Source organism: Erpetoichthys calabaricus, chromosome 1 (genome assembly GCF_900747795.2).
Source record: "Erpetoichthys calabaricus chromosome 1, fErpCal1.3, whole genome shotgun sequence".
NCBI lineage: Eukaryota > Metazoa > Chordata > Cladistia > Polypteriformes > Polypteridae > Erpetoichthys > Erpetoichthys calabaricus.
Window position 1 is genome coordinate 75,958,646 of NC_041394.2, and position 16,351 is coordinate 75,974,996.

Sequence of the window (16,351 nt, forward strand, 5' to 3'; positions counted from 1 at the left end):
AGCCGCACATTGCTTATATATTCACAAAAAATTAAAGCAAACCTATGCTTATATCCTGTACCTCGTGATCTTAACGGTTTGAGGTAGAAAATTGCCACATCAGGTTACTAGTCTGTCAAAGTGTGCAAATGGGCACCATTGTTTACTTCAGGGCAATTTTCCATTACCAGTCAACTAAATTGCATGTGTAAGGGTGTGACAGTGATCTGCCAAGTGGGAACTCTGAATACAGTGTGCAAATTTTCACATTAAGTATGGGGATCATTGTAGGGTTCCATGCAATTTTTAGACAACACTTTGTCATATTGAATTATTAACCAAACGCTGTTAATATTTTAGTTATACAGTATAAACGTTTTGCAGTTTGAGTTTTCCGATGTGTCATTAGCTCCTGTATTAAGAGGTGTACATTCTAAATTGTGATCTTAGGTTATTTAAAAGTTTCAATTTGGTTCTATTGTAGCAGACTCTTAAGTTCATTTTGGGGGAAAAAAACAAGGACATGTTCAGACAAACATTTTTTTGCTATATAAAGTTACCTGGATAAACATTAAATCGCCCCTGCCCATTTTTAGTGTTTTTTCCAACACATGCAGAACTTGAATATAAAAAGCAAACTATCTAGGATATCTGGCTCTGCCTGGTTTGGGGGCACCAACCAGAGAGCCGCCAAGAGTGAAGGCAGTAACTAAATCTTAAAACATAATGTAATCTATGGTGACCTTTTGTACAAAAGTTTGGTATCGATGGATTCAGTGGGGTAGATTTGCTTGCTGGGCAAAAATGCACAACAAATTAAGCACACAGGTGACCTAATATTTTAAAGCTGAACTCCAGTAAGGTCATCTTTCTTTCTTTGGCAAGAAACTTTGTTCCGTATTTTCTTATCACAGTGGTGTGGGTCACTGATCAAGGCTTTTGGCTGGCTTTCAGATTTGGCCATAAGCCCTTTAAATTTGCTGAAGGTTTTAAAATCTGTTTTTCTAGTCCTTAACTGAAAATATGTGTTACCAGATTGCTGTTCAGTTCTGACTGCATAAAGGGATTAATACAGTGTACTAAATACCAGAATTAAAAATAAATAAAAAGGGTTTTTTGTTAGTAAGAAAAGTTTTGAACCCTTTAAGTTTTTCTGAAAGGATTTACAAGCACAAGGTTATAACAATTTTAGCATAGATTTCACAGTTGGAAAACACTTCACATTATGCAGTTGTGGGCCAAACCCATATCATTTTGAGGGTTATGTTCTGGTGCATCTGTTTATAGTTCCTTTTGTATTGGTATGGTGGTGGCCAAAAATGCAGGTCAAACAAAACTGAAATGAAAATTCTGTTTATTTGCACCCACTTTTTCAAGTAGTCTTTGTCGTTCTGAAATTGCATGCTGACAACAGAGGCCAACCTATCCGTTTTTTTAAAACCAGAAGGTTAACCTCCAATTAAGATAGGGTTGTCTGGAACAAGCTTGATAACCATTTCTCTGGTCTTAGGCTCTATTCAATGTCAGTATCTCCAGATAATTCAGATTTCAGCAGAGGCTTTTGATTCTTTTTTTTCCTAAAGCAGCTTTCAGATTTGACTGTGACTATAATTTCCAGTGATTGGATCGTGGTCAGTCAGCTTTTTATGTAACTTAAAAGTAAACTGACTTTAAAGTTACTTAAAATGCTGAATGACCAGTGTGTGTGTATGTGTGTGTGTGTGTGTATGTATATGTATATATATATATATATATATATATATATAATAATATGCACACAGTGGGTGCGGAAAGTATTCAGACCCCCTTCAATTTTTCACTCTTTGTCATATTGCAGCCATTTGCTAAAATCATTTAAATTAATTTTTTCCCTCATTAATGTACACACAGCACCCAATGTTGACAGACAAAAAAAGAATTTTTGAAATTGTTGCAGATTTATTAAAAAGAAAAACTGAAATATCACATGGTCCTAAGTATTCAGACCCTTTGCTCAGTATTTAGTAGAAGCACCCTTTTGAGCTAATACAGCCATGAGTCTTCTTGGGAAAGATGCAACAGGTTTTTCACACCTGGATTTGGGGATCCTTTGCCATTCCTCCTTGCAGATCCTCTCCAGTTCTGTCAGGTTGGATGGTAAACGTTGGTGGACAGCCATTTTTAGGTCTCTCCAGTGATGCTCAATTGGGTTTAAGTCAGGGCTCTGGCTGGGCCATTCAAGAACAGTCAAGTGTATTGGACAAGTGATGAGCAGTGCCTGGTTGTCTCCACACACACCGCTTAGAATTAAGGCCAAAAAGTTCTATCTTGGTCTCATCAGACCAGAGAATCTTATTTCTCACCATCTCAGAGTCCTTCAGGTGTCTTTTAGCAAACTCCATGCGGGCTGTCATGTGTCTTGCACTGAGGTATGTGTGGAGACAACCAGGCACTGCTCATCACTTGTCCAATACATTCCCTACAGTGAAGCATGGCGGTGGCAGCATCATGCTGTGGGGGTGTTTTTCAGCTGCAGGGACAGGACGACTGGTTGCAATCGAGGGAAAGATGAATGCGGCCAAGTACAGGGATATCCTGGACAAAAATCTTCTCCAGAGTGCTAAGGACCTCAGACTGGGCCGAAGGTTTACCTTCCAACAAGACACTGACCCTAAGCACACAGCTAAAATAATGGAGTGGCTTCACAACAACTCTGTGACTGTTCTTGAATGGCCCAGCCAGAGCCCTGACTTAAACCCAATTGAGCATTTCTGGAGAGACCTAAAAATGGCTGTCCACCAACGTTTACCATCCAACCTGGCGGAACTGGAGAGGATCTGCAAGGAGGAATGGCAGAGGATCCCCAAATCCAGGTGTGAAAAACTTGTTGCATTTTTCCCAAGAAGACTCATGGCTGTATTAGCTCAAAAGGGTGTTTCTACTAAATACTGAGCAAAGGGTCTGAATACTTAGGACCATGTGATATTTCAGTTTTTCTTTTTTAATAAATCTGCAACAATTTCAAAAATTCTTTTTTTTGTCTGTCAATATGGGGTGCTGTGTGTACATTAATGAGGGAAAAAATTAATTTAAATGATTTTAGCAAATGGCTGCAATATGACAAAGAGTGAAAAATTGAAGGGGGTCTGAATACTTTCCATACCCACTGTATGTGTGTATATATAATATATAATATATATAATATATAAAATCAGTAGTGGGCACGTTTATGTGTTAGTTCTACACTGACTTAATCTTAGAATGGTTCTTCACTGAAGGGTATGCATGGCAGGATAGGCATTTATATTTTTGGAGACAAATTTTTCTGCCATTGCATTCATTTTTATTTTATTTTATGATCTGTTTCACAAAGTATAATTATTAAGTAAGCCTAAAATGTTGTTATTGCAACACATGTGAACATGGATGTGTCACACATCCTAGAGCTATTCATCCTGCAGTTCTCTGATTGCCCTGTCATTCAGTGAGCACAGACATCATTTATTTGCATTAACTTATGTTTTCGTGATGATTTACTTGACTTCCAACCACATGTTTATATTTTAGAATAATGCAATTTTCTTCTACATTCCAAAAGTTACATTTTAGGTTAATTGCTCATTCTAAATTAGTCTAAGAAGTAAGTTAAGTATATCCTGTGATGGAACAGGTTTACATCCAGGGCTTGTTCCAGTTAAAAAATTAATTAAAACTGGTTTTATACTGTTAATCATGGAAACAGACAAAGCAGATTCAACAACAAACAAATGAACTGATGTCTAGATTGTGGATAAGGTATTTATTTCCCTAATTAATAAAACCGTTTTAGTTTTAATGAAAATTATACTCTGATCATATATATATATTTTTTTAATACAAATTTCAAAATGAATGAACTGCTAAAGATCACTTTGTACTAATTTTCCTCATTTTTATTACTTCTGTCACTGGCTTTTCTTTCCACAAAGATAAGATTTGTAAAGATATTCAGTTTGTTTCTATTCATGTCCTTGTACAGCTTATAAATTTATAATTTCTTTTAAATCTTGTGTTTACCCATCCCCCATTATCCCTTTAACTAGTCCTGTTAAATGCATGCTCTCCAACACACTGTACAGGCACTATTTTCAGAGCATGCAGCAATTTTTTATTTTGAGGTGGGGCATGGCATATCTTCTTCTTTCGGCTGCTCCTGTTAGGGGTTTTCGCAGCGGATCATCTTTTTCCATATCTTCCTGTTCTCTACATCTTGCTCTGTTACACCCATCACCTGCATGTCCTCTCTCACCACATCCATAAACTTCACCTTAGGCATTCCTCTTTCTCGCCTCTCTAACTTTGTCTCCCAACCATCCAACTTGAGTTGACCCTCTAATGTACTCTTTCCTAATCCTATCCATCCTTGTCACACCCAATGCAAATCTTAGCATCTTTAAATCTGCCACCTCCAGCTCTGTCTCCTGCTTTCTGGTCAGTGCCACCATCTCCAACCCATATAACATAGCTGGTCTCACTACCATCCTGTAGACTTTCCCTTTCACTCTTGCCGATACCTGCTCTTCTCGACCCATTCCACCCTGCCTGCACTCTCTTCTTCACCTCTCTTCCACAATCCCCATTACTCTGTACTGTTGATCCCAAGTATTTAAACTCATCCACCTTTGCCAACTCTACTCCTTGCATCCTCACCATTCCACTGACCTTCCTTCATTCCTCTCCTCTCCAGAGCATATCTCCACCTCTCCAGGCATATAATTGCATTAATTTAGCCTTTAAGATATGGAGTTGACTGTGAGATGCACAATTGGAGGGGGAAAAACTCCACATACATGATTGATGTGAAATAATCTTCACAGCTCAAAAACCAAATAGAAGGTTTGCCTTATGCAACTGGATGGCAGGTGGAACTGGATCCAGAAAAGAAACAACTTTCATCCTAGAAGCCAAACTACAGAGGTAGATTTTTTTTCATTTATGACATGAAATGTTGTTTCTTTCATATCAAAAACATGAACTGTAAAAAAAAAATACAGAAATAACACTGGTTTATAGTTTTATTTCAGTCAAAATGACATAGGCCTGCTGACTCTTAAAACACTTTAACGTTTGAGTTTTTTGACATTGTTGAAGTATGTGGATTTACACAGTCAGATTTAGTTCATGAGTATATTTTAAGATCTCTGGTTCATTGTTACATTTTACTTTCAGTTTTGGGCTCAGGAAGTTCATGGCCAGGAACCACTTTAAGAAAAATAAAGGTTGGATTGAGAATCGAATCCTAGGTTAGCATGAAAAGGGTAGAGCACATCACTACTTTTGCCTTCATTCTCTTTATAATAGGTTGATATATATGCTTTTGTCCCATTCTCAAATGTTGCCAATGCATTTTGTTTACTTGAGTCCTCAGTTTGTTTGACTGGTGTTGGGTTGAATTTGTTTTAGTGATTGTTTAAAAGTGGTTGCTGAGCCAAGGTTTTTTGTTTTGGAGTTATTTAGATTCTTCAAGCAAATGTTGTAATTGTCAATAACTTTACATTTTAAGGATAAATTACACATCAAAATATATGAATGTGTTAAAGGTAAGGAAATGTAACTTTGGCAAATTGCATGTTAAACAGCTCAACCTGAAATGCAGCCACTGATTATACTATGTATTTCGACCAAGGAGGGGGTCCATCATACGTGGGTTTGTGCATTATTTGTTTACTTATGTACCTATTTAAATATGAACTGCAATAGCTGGGTTTTCTGTTTACCTTGGTGTTGTAGATCAGATACGTTGCTTGGTAAATTGTTGTTTTTCCCTTTATGCTTATGAAATCTGTACTATAGTGGCAATTCCAGGTGTTGTGATGACCAATCAAGAAGTTGTCGAGTACATACAGATCATACTAAACAGTAGGAAGGTTGATCTGGAGTTTTTGTGAAACACTGGATCACCACAACTAAGTAACAACATAATATCATCATGTAAAAGAATATTAATGCAATGGGGCATGCATTAATGTGGAAGCCTTGGTTATCTTACAAAAAGAGTATGGTTTTCCTGTAGATATAGGGAGTCTTATGCAGTATTATGCAGACATAGCATTTCTTGATACATGTCTGCTGAATAATTAGTTGGCTGAAAGTACTCAGTGTTAATGTGTCAGAGAGAGGATGTGCAGTGTTCTTCATAAAGGCAGTCAGTTTTGTTTTAATTCTCTCCTTCACTACAACCTCCAGGGGGTCCAGAGTGCATCCTGTAACTGAGCTTCCCCTTTTAATTAGCTTGTTGTTTAGGTGGGCCTCTCTTGAAGTTGAGGTTATCAGCCCAGCACACCATATTGTGGAAAATCACACTGGCCTTCATAGAGTTACAAAAGATGTGAAGGATGTCACTTCCCCTATTAAGGGAACATAGTCTCCTAGGGAAAAAGAGCCAGCTCTGCTCTTTCATATATGGTTCCTCTGTGTTCTATGACCACTCCAACCTGTCATTTATGTGAACCCCCAAGTACTTGGAGGAGTGGACCACCTCTACATGCCACTCCTTGAATTGAACCCGGACACATGCTGTTTGATGCTTCAAAAGTCAGTAACCTGTTCCTTGGTTTTGTTGATGTTAAGATGCAGACAATTCTCTTTGCACCAAGAAACAAAGTTTTCCACCCAATTCTTGTACTCTTTCTCCTCCCCACTTATCAATACAACCCATAAGTGCAGAATAACCTGGTGTTAAATTATAGTTGGATGTGTACAGAGTAAAGAGAAAAGGAGATGGAACTGTTCCTTGTGGTGTGCCAGTGTTGCTCACATCTGTATCAGAAACCCAGTCCTTGAGTCTCAAAACCTGCAGTCTGCTTGCCAGATAAATTTTCAAGTGGTGTTCTTTAGGTGCCAAGATATTTTATTTTATATATACAGTACTGTATAAACGTTTTAGGCAGGGTTGAAAAAATGCTGTAAACAAAGAATGCTTTCAAAAATGGAAGTGTTTATCATTTATTTTCATCAATCAACAAAATGCAGTGAATGAACAAAAGAGAAATCTAAATCAAATCAATATTTGGTGTGACCACCCTTTGCCTTCAAAACAGCATCAATTCTTCTAGGTACATTTGCACACAGTTTTTGAAGGAACTCGGCTGGTAGGTTGTTCCAAACATCTTGGAAAACTAACCACAGATCTTCTGTGGATGTAGGCTTCCTCACATCCTTCTGTTTCTTCATGTAATCCCAGACACACTCGATGATGTTGAGATCAGGGCTCTGTGGGGGCCATACCATCACTTCTAGGACTTCTTGTTCTTCTTTATGTTGTAGATAGTTCTTAATGACTTTGGCTGTATGTTTGGGGTCGTTGTCCTGCTGCAGAATAAATTTGGGGTCAATCATACGCCTCTCTGATGGTATTGCATGATGGATAAGTATTTGCCTGTATTTCTCAGCATTGAGATCACCATTAATCCTGACCAAATCTCCAACTCCATTTGCAGAAATGCAGCCCCAAACGTTCAAGGAGCCTCCACCATGCTTCACTATTGACTGCAGACACTCATTATTGTACCGCTCTCCAGCCCTTCGACAAACAAACTGCCTTCTGCTACAGCCATCCATCCATCCATTATCCAACCCGCTGAATCCGAACACAGGGTCACGGGGGTCTGCTGGAGCCATTCCCAGCCAACACAGGGCACAAGGCAGGAACCAATCCCGGGCAGGGTGCCAACCCACCGCAGGACACACACCAAGCACACACTAGGACCAATTTAGAATCGCCAATCCACCTAACCTGCATGTCTTTGGACTGTGGGAGGAAACCAGAGCACCCGGAGGAAACCCACGCAGACACGGGGAGAACATGCAAACTCCATGCAGGGAGGACCTGGGAAGCGAACCCAGGTCTCCTAACTGCGAGGCAGCAGCGCTACCACTGCGCCACCGTGCCGTTCTGCTTCTGCCAAATATTTCAAATTTTGACTCATCAGTCCAGAGCACCTGCTGCCATTTTTCTGCACCCCAGTCCCTTTGTTTTCATGCATACTTGAGTCGCTTGGCCTTGTTTCCACGTCGGAGGTATGGCTTTTTGGCTGCAACTCTTCCATTAAGACCACTTCTGGCCAGACTTCTCTGGACAGTAGATGGGTGTACCTGGGTCCCACTGGTTTCTGCCAGTTCTGACTGATGGCACTGCTGGACATCTTCTGATTTCGAAGGGTAATAAGCTTGATGTGACTTTCATCTGCTGCACTAAGTTTCCTTGGCCGACCACTGCATCTACGATCCTCAACGTTGCCCGTTTCTTTGTGCTTCTTCAAAAGAGCTTGAACAGCACATCTTGAAACCCCAGTCTGCTTTGAAATCTTTGTCTGGGAGAGACCTTGCTGATGCAGTATAACTACCTTGTGTCTTGTTGCTGTGCTCAATCTTACCATGACATGAAACTGTCTTCCACAACCTCACCTTGGTAGCAGAGTTTGGCTGTTCCTCACCCAGTTTTAAGCCTCCTACACAGCTGTTTCTGTTTCAGTTAATGACTGTGTTTCAACCTACGTGTGACATTGATGATCATTAGCACCTGTTTGGTATAATTGGTTGATCATACACCCGACTTTGTGCAAGTGTACCTATAAGAATTGATGCTGGTTTGAAGGCAAAAGGTAGTAACACCAAATATTGATTTGATTTAGATTTTTCTTTTGTTTGCTCACTTTGCATTTTGTAAATTGATAACAATAAACAATCATTATTCATATTTCTGAAAGCATTCTTTGTTTACAGCATTTTTTCACACCTGCCTAAAACTTTTGCACAGTACTGTGTGTGTGTGTGTGTGTGTGTGTGTGTGTGTGTATGTATATATATATAATATCTAATAGGTCCCTGCTCTTCACAAGAGATCTTATAAGGTTGCCTGATCAAGAGATGTATGAGTACATGGGAACAAGAGTCCCCCTGGTTGTTAAACAACTTTATTCAAACAATATTCTGTCAAAAAAGGACACAAGATGAATTTTTGAGCAAAAGTATAAAATGGTAATTTTTGGAGAAGACAAAATCCTTATGTTTGCTACAGTGCATCCAGAAAGTGTTCACAGCGCATCACTTTTTCCACCTTTTGTTATGTTACAGCCTTATTCCAAAATGGATTAAATTCATTTTTTTCCTCAGAATTCTGCACACAACACTCCATAATGACAACGTGAAAAAAGTTTGCTTGAGGTTTTTGTAAATGTGATTTCTCAGTTTTTTTATTTTTAATACATGTACATAAGTATTCACAGCCTTTGTTCAATACTTTGTTGATGCACCTTTGGCAGCAATTACAGCCTCAAGTCTTGTTGAATATGATGCCACAAGCTTGGCACACCTATCCTTGGCCAGTTTCGCCCATTCCTCTTTGCATCACCTCTCAAGCTCCTTCAGGTTGGATGGGAAGCGTCGGTGCACAGCCATTTTAAGATCTCTCCAGAGATGTTCAATCGGATTCAAGTCTGGGCTCTAGCTGGGCCACTCAAGGACATTCACAGAGTTGTCCTGAAGCCACTCCTTTGATATCTTGGCTGTGTGCTTAGGGTCGTTGTCCTGCTGAATGATGAACCGTCGCCCCAGCCTGAGGTCAAGAGCGCTCTGGAGCAGGTTTTCATCCAGGATGTCTCTGTACATTACTGCAGTCATCTTTCCCTTTATCCTGACTAGTCTCCCAGTTCCTGCCACTGAAAAACATCCCCACAGCATGATGCTGCCACCACCATGCTTCACTGTAGGGATGGTGCCAGGTTTCCTCCAAACGTGACACCTGGCATTCACACCAAAGAGTTCAATCTTTGTCTCATCAGACCAGAGAATTTTCTTTCTCATGGTCTGAGAGTCCTTCAGGTGCCTTTTGGCAAACTCCAGGCGGGCTGCCATGTGCCTTTTACTAATGAGTGGCTTCCGTCTGGCCACTCTACCATACAGGCCTGATTGGTGGATTGCTGCAGAGATGGTTGTCCTTTTTGGAAGGTTCTCCTCCCTCCACAGACGACCTCTGGAGCTCTGACAGAGTGACCATCGGGTTCTTGGTCACCTCCCTGACTAAGGCCCTTCTCCCCCGATCGCTCAGTTTAGATGGCCGGCCAGCTCTAGGATGATTCCTGATGGATTCGAACTTCTTCCACTTATGGATGATGGAGGCTACTGTGCTCATTAGGACCTTCAAAGCAGCAGAAATTTTTCTGTAATCTTCCCCAGATATGTGCCTCGAGACAATCCTGTCTCGGAGGTCTACAGACAATTCCTTTGACTTCATGCTTGGTTTGTGCTCTGACATGAACTGTCAACTGTGGGACCTTCTATAGACAGGTGTATGCCTTTCCAAATCATGTCCAGTCAACTGAATTTACCACAGGTGGACCCAATTAAGGTGCAGAAACATCTCAAGGATGATCAGGGGAAACAGGATGCACCTCAGCTCAATTTCGAGCTTCACGGCAAAGGCTGTGAATACTTATGTACATGTGCTTTCTCAATTTGTTTATTTTTAATAAATTTGCAAAAACCTCAAGTAAACTTTTTCACGTTGTCATTATGGGGTGTTGTGTGTAGAATTCTGAGGGAAAAAATGAATTTAATCCATTTTGGAATAAGGCTGTAACATAACAAAATGTGGAAAAAGTGATGCGCTGTGAATAGTTTCCGGATGCACTGTATAATGCATGGAGGAATGCAAATCATGATTTGTGGTGGATTTGCTGCTTCATGTTTTGGAAGGATATGGCAGTTCTTTATTACCATTATATGGTGCTGGGAAACATTGGACTGAATCAGCAACAAAGATGCTTAACCAGAAGAAATGCTATGCTTTTGAAGAACCATTTTAGAGTCTTGAACTTGACTTTAGAACATCTTCTAAATGTGTCCCAGGTCTGAAATATCAGACAAGGAGATTTTGGATTGGTATATGTAAGTGTTCAGATTTTTCATCCTTTATATGGCGATGTACACTTTTTTTATGTGTGGAATTTGTTCAGTTCTTATGTTATGATATGATCTCTTAAGTCATCATAATTTAGGAATCATTCACACCGAATTCCTTAAAATTAAAATATTTTTACAAACATTTTCTCACAACTGTAGGCATGTCTCTTCAGTAGGATTAGTTTTGTAATCAAATAAACACCTGCATTGAGTGGTTGTTTTAAATGGTTTATGCAGATTTTATTTTTAATTTTACTTAAAGATAGTTTATCCTGATACATATTGTATCTGGATCCCTCGGATGCATTGCTGCCACTGTGGAGTTTGCTGATGGGTTCCACTGTTAACCATGAAAATGTACTTCTTTAAATTTGCACTTTAAATTCTTGATTGAATTTACCATACTGGAATTTTTAAATTAAATATATAGCCCCCTAAGCTAGTAAGAATTAATGCATAAATTGCTGAAGATTTCATAGCACCTGTACACTGTTGTCATCAGTTTATAGTTGTTCTGTAGGGAGATTTAATGAAGTGACTGCTAACCTGTTTATCTTCCATTTTAGTGTAAATATTCTCTTCTCCCACTTATAAAAAGTATTTCAGTACTGCCAGATATTGTTTTTATGTCTTTAAAGTGTATTTGAGACAGTCATATTTACATTTGAGTGCAATTTTGTGCTTGCTTTATATGCAATCCAGGTCTGTTGTTTTTGGCAATGATGTTCCTGTACCAAGTGTTTAAATGAAATAGGAAAAACAAACGTATGCATAGTTTGGACTATAATGTAGCCTTTATGAGAGCTTGACTCGTATTACGGATGCTAAATTCCAACTTTGACTTGTAAATAAGTGATCTTTATCTTGCAGATACTATAAATACAATACTAAGGTGTTTCCAATGTAGTCTGTAGCATTATTGTAGTACTTTCCTGTTTTTCTGTATTCAGTGTGCAAGTCCAGCATATTTTTGATTTAATTCCTTTAGTTTTGGTGATTTCGTATTACAAGATTGGGTGTTTAAGAATATAATAATTTTTTTTTTTTTTTTTAATGGAGTGACTTAAAGTAGTGGGACGATAAAGACATAGTTAATCAAAAAAGCATTTAAAATGATTGGTTCCTTTTAGACAGAAGGAAACCATGTTTTCAAATGTAGACTGGTTATGACAAATGAACTTTTAGTCTGTCCATTTCCAGCATTGTGAGGTTTTTTCTTGGTGTCTATCTATCTATCTATATTTATTTATTTATTTATTTATAAAGCAAAAAACTTAGAATTTTCTTTCAAGAAAACAAAATTTTATTTGTAAGTTAAACATGTAAATAAATATTCACATGTTAACATAAATATAGCAGAAAAGGAATGTCCAATGCTGTATTAATGCAAATTTTGTACACTTCCTTTGTGTGATACATTTTGAGACAGTCGAATGTTGCAGTAGAAGTGTGTTTCTGTATGCTTTTTTTGTTTATTTTTTCTGCTGATTTCACATGAGATGATCATGCAGGTCAGGCACTGACATTCTACTGACGTGCACCTTTTGTTATTGCACACTACCACAGCACAAAGTTTAGTGACTTCCACATTTTCCACTACATGAATGTTGGCAGTTGCTACATTGTATGGTGTGCAGTGCTGCTTGAATCCTTGCTTGTCCTTGCACTTCATCACACTTATTTTGGCGCTTTTTTGTCATGCAACTACTGTTGCATCATGCAGCATTTTTTCATACAGTGCCGTATCATGCATCAGTTTCTCTTTATATGTTGACTTATTCACATCCTCACTATTGCTAATCCCCATTGGAGATTTGAATAATGTTTCACATTGCTCTAAAGTTGTCTTTATGGCTTTACGTTTGCCTTTGTGTTTTTAGTTGGAGGCTGTACACTACTCATAAACATTGACCTTAGAGAGGCAAAATGCATAAAAATATTCATGATTGTTTTGCAGAATGCTGTTATTGTGTCCACTAGATGGCAGCAGAATACTGTCCTGCGCATTGTTTTGGCTTAAAAATGTAAAGTGGATCATTGCAGTTACCCAGAGTCTGACCTATGGTTAACCATAATTACTTAGATTTCTGAGCCCAAGTCATGCTTGGGTTTAACGAAAAGGAGGTTAAAGTAAATAAGATTTGACTTGCTGTGGGGGTGTTTTACAGTTAGACAGATAACACTTCCATGTTCTTTTAAGTGCACACAAGTAAATATTTCTGCATATCCCATTGTCTTATATGAGGTTGTGAAAGGTGGATACAAACAAAGCGTGATTAAGCAAGGATTATCAGGATAGCCATGTACATTTGTTCCTGTCAACCAAAGATGAGAACAAGTTTCGACCACATGCAGAATGATTCTGTCCATTAACGTATCTAGCTTGAATGTTTAATCTGCTTGCAGACAGTATCAAATGTCCAAATAAAATATTTGGCTTTATGTCTCACATTGTTTATTAGCCATGCCATGATTAATAAGATACTGTGATGCTCTATGAGGAAAATTTTTGAAAAATATAATTGGTACTTGGTGGCATAATTGTTGTGAAATTGCGTAAACATTTTTGCAATAGTTTGCTAGTTGGCAGAGATTTTATATGCCCAGACAAATGGTAGGCTTATGCTGATGATAGTTAGGTCAGGAGGTGACCATGAGAGTATGTTTGAGAATACTGTATTGGTAAAAAGAAATAATTTTAATGTTATGGAAATTCCTAATGCAGTCAGTGAAAGCAATGATGCTTTTCACAGAGAGTGGCATGTCATTTTTAATACACGCTGCTGATCGCATTTATGTACTAAAGATTAAGAGACTGCAGTTTGTTGCACCCATGAAACGCTTGAAAATGCAAATTATTTGTAAAAATACTCGAGTTGCTTAGCTTTAAGTGCTGAAAAGCTAAAATTAGAATTAACTCTTAATGCACATTGTATTGTGTTGTACACTGTAAACCCAATATACATTTTTACACTAAGAGGCTCTGTTTAGTAACATACTGACACACTTAACAATATGCTTGATATCACTGCTAAGACTTAGATTCCTCTTGCTGAAATGAAATTAAACCATTAGTAGTTAAGAACATATTCCAGAAGTACCTAAATACTTGCAAACTGCTACTCAATGCACAGATGTCTTGTTGAAATGTGGAACCATGTTGAAATGATTCAGTGAACAGCAAAATTAAATCCCAATATTTATGGTACAAAAAGGGAGAGCTGTGCCTGCACTACAAGAAGATGAATGAATGGGTCTAACATCTTGCTGTCGTTGTTGACCTTACTATTCACTTCAACATCCTGAATACCAGAATGCAAAAAAAATTGATGACAGATGTTTTTGACTGAATCTGCACTTCTGAGGTTATAAGAAACTAAGCAAAATGCTTTTCACTTTCCAATACTAAAATATCAAAAGATGGAATAGTCTGCCATGATGAATGCCTAAAAATCCAACAATGACATCTTTAAATTACTTAATCTTCAATATTATATGGCTTATTGAAAGTTTCATAATCCTTTCCAAATTTTTAAAGAATGGCACATCAGAGGAAAGTTTTAAATGCAGTTAATTGACCTAGACTGTAATAGTGTCAAGCAGCAGGAATTCTAAGATTGTCCTGCTCACTAGAATTCCGTCAAATTTTCTAATAATAAGTAAGCATAGAGCTCCGTTCTGAGCTCAGTTTACCAGTCTACATTTAACTTCAGTACCAAATGTATGATGTGAAATCACTTCATATAGACATGGTGCAGAGAAGTGTGTTGGGAATTTCAAGGCAGTTGTAACAAAAATGAATAGGCAAGTAGATTCTGCATCAAATAAGCATAGCATAACAATGTTATGTTAGGAATTTTCGGATAGATAGATACTTTATTAATCCCAAGGGGAAATTCACATACTCCAGCAGCAGCATACTGATATAAAAAACAATATTAAATTAAAGAGTAATAAAAATGCAGGTAAAAGCGGACAATAACTTTGAATAATGTTAACGTTTACCCCCCTGAGTGGAATTGAAAAGTCTCATAGTTTGGGGGAGGAACGATCTGCTCAGTCTGTCAGTGGAGCAGGACAGTGACAGCAGTCTGTCGCTGAAGCTGCTCCTCTGTCTGGAGATGACACTGTTTAGTGGATGCAGTGGATTCTCCATAATTGATAGGAGCCTGCTGAGCACCCGTCGCTCTGCCATGCATGTCAAACTGTCCAGCTCCATGCCTATAATAGAGCCTGCTTTCCTCACCAGTTTGTCCAGGCGTGAGGTGTCCTTCTTCTTAATGCTGCCTCCCCAGCACACCACCGTGTAGAAGAGGGCGCTCGCCACCACCGTCTGATAGAACATCTGCAGCGTCTTATTGCAGATGTTGAAGGACGCCAGTCTTCTAAGGAAGTATAGCTAGCTCTGTCCTCTCTTGCACAGAGAATCAGTATTGGCAGTCCAGTCCAATTTATCATCCATGCGTAATATGTTCCACTTGAGGTGTTTCTGAGTGAAATCTGACCTACTGTCTCGGCAAGTCTGACACCCTTCAATGTTAATGAAGGTTAAAGCTGCAAGTGTTTTTTGAACAAAAACTGGCAATTGCAAAGTGCTTTTGCCAACAGATTAATTCTGAAATTCTAATATAAATGTATTGTTACAAGATGCTGTGATCATTAGCAATACATTTCAATACTGAAATTGTTCAAATGGTTAACATAATGAAAAAAGCTTTTCTTACTTTGCTTCAGAGAAATTGTATTTACACTTTACACTAAATGCACTAATTTCAGCCTGTGAATAATTTACAACTATGGGCACCCTTGCTTAAAATGTCTGTTATTGTGAATAATTGAATGATCACAAGATGAGTCTGATGACCAAAAGGCATAACGTTAAAGATGCCATGTTTCTTTTCAGCATTTTATGAAATATTAGTGTATTTTTGTTTAGTAGAATTGTACAATGAGGGTGCAAAAAGGGGAAGGAACATCATGCAAAGTTTTGGGCACCCCATGATATTTATTGTTTCATATAGCTTTTACTAAGGTCTTAGAACTTAGTTGGCTCATTAGGGCTTATTCACAGTCAATGTTTGAAAATCCCAGGTGATGCAAATTTCAAGGCAATAAAAATTTTCTGACTCCTTTAAACCTTGCCCCAACAATCGGCAGCCATGGATGGCTCTAAGCGGATGCCTAGCTCTGAAAAATAAAAATTGGGAGGACAAAGTTATAAGAAGATAGTCAAGCTTTTTTTTTATATATATATATATATATATATATATATATATATATATATATATATATATAAAGATAGCTGTGTCCTCAGTTCACTAGTTATTGGGAAATGGCAGTTAACAGGAGCAATGGAGGTCAAGTTGAGGTCTGGAAGACCAAGAAAACTTTCTGAAAGAACTGCTTGCTTATATTGCTAGAAAGGGAAATAAAACCAAGACTTTCAGGAAGA

General features: G+C 38.2%; 1 protein-coding gene across 3 annotated transcripts in view; it reads left to right on the forward strand.

Moving 5' to 3' along the window:
* The window catches only part of LOC114652128 (spectrin beta chain, non-erythrocytic 1), a 316,386-nt gene that overhangs the window by 169,999 nt on the left and 130,036 nt on the right, over nt 1-16,351 (forward strand). The window lies entirely within an intron of this gene.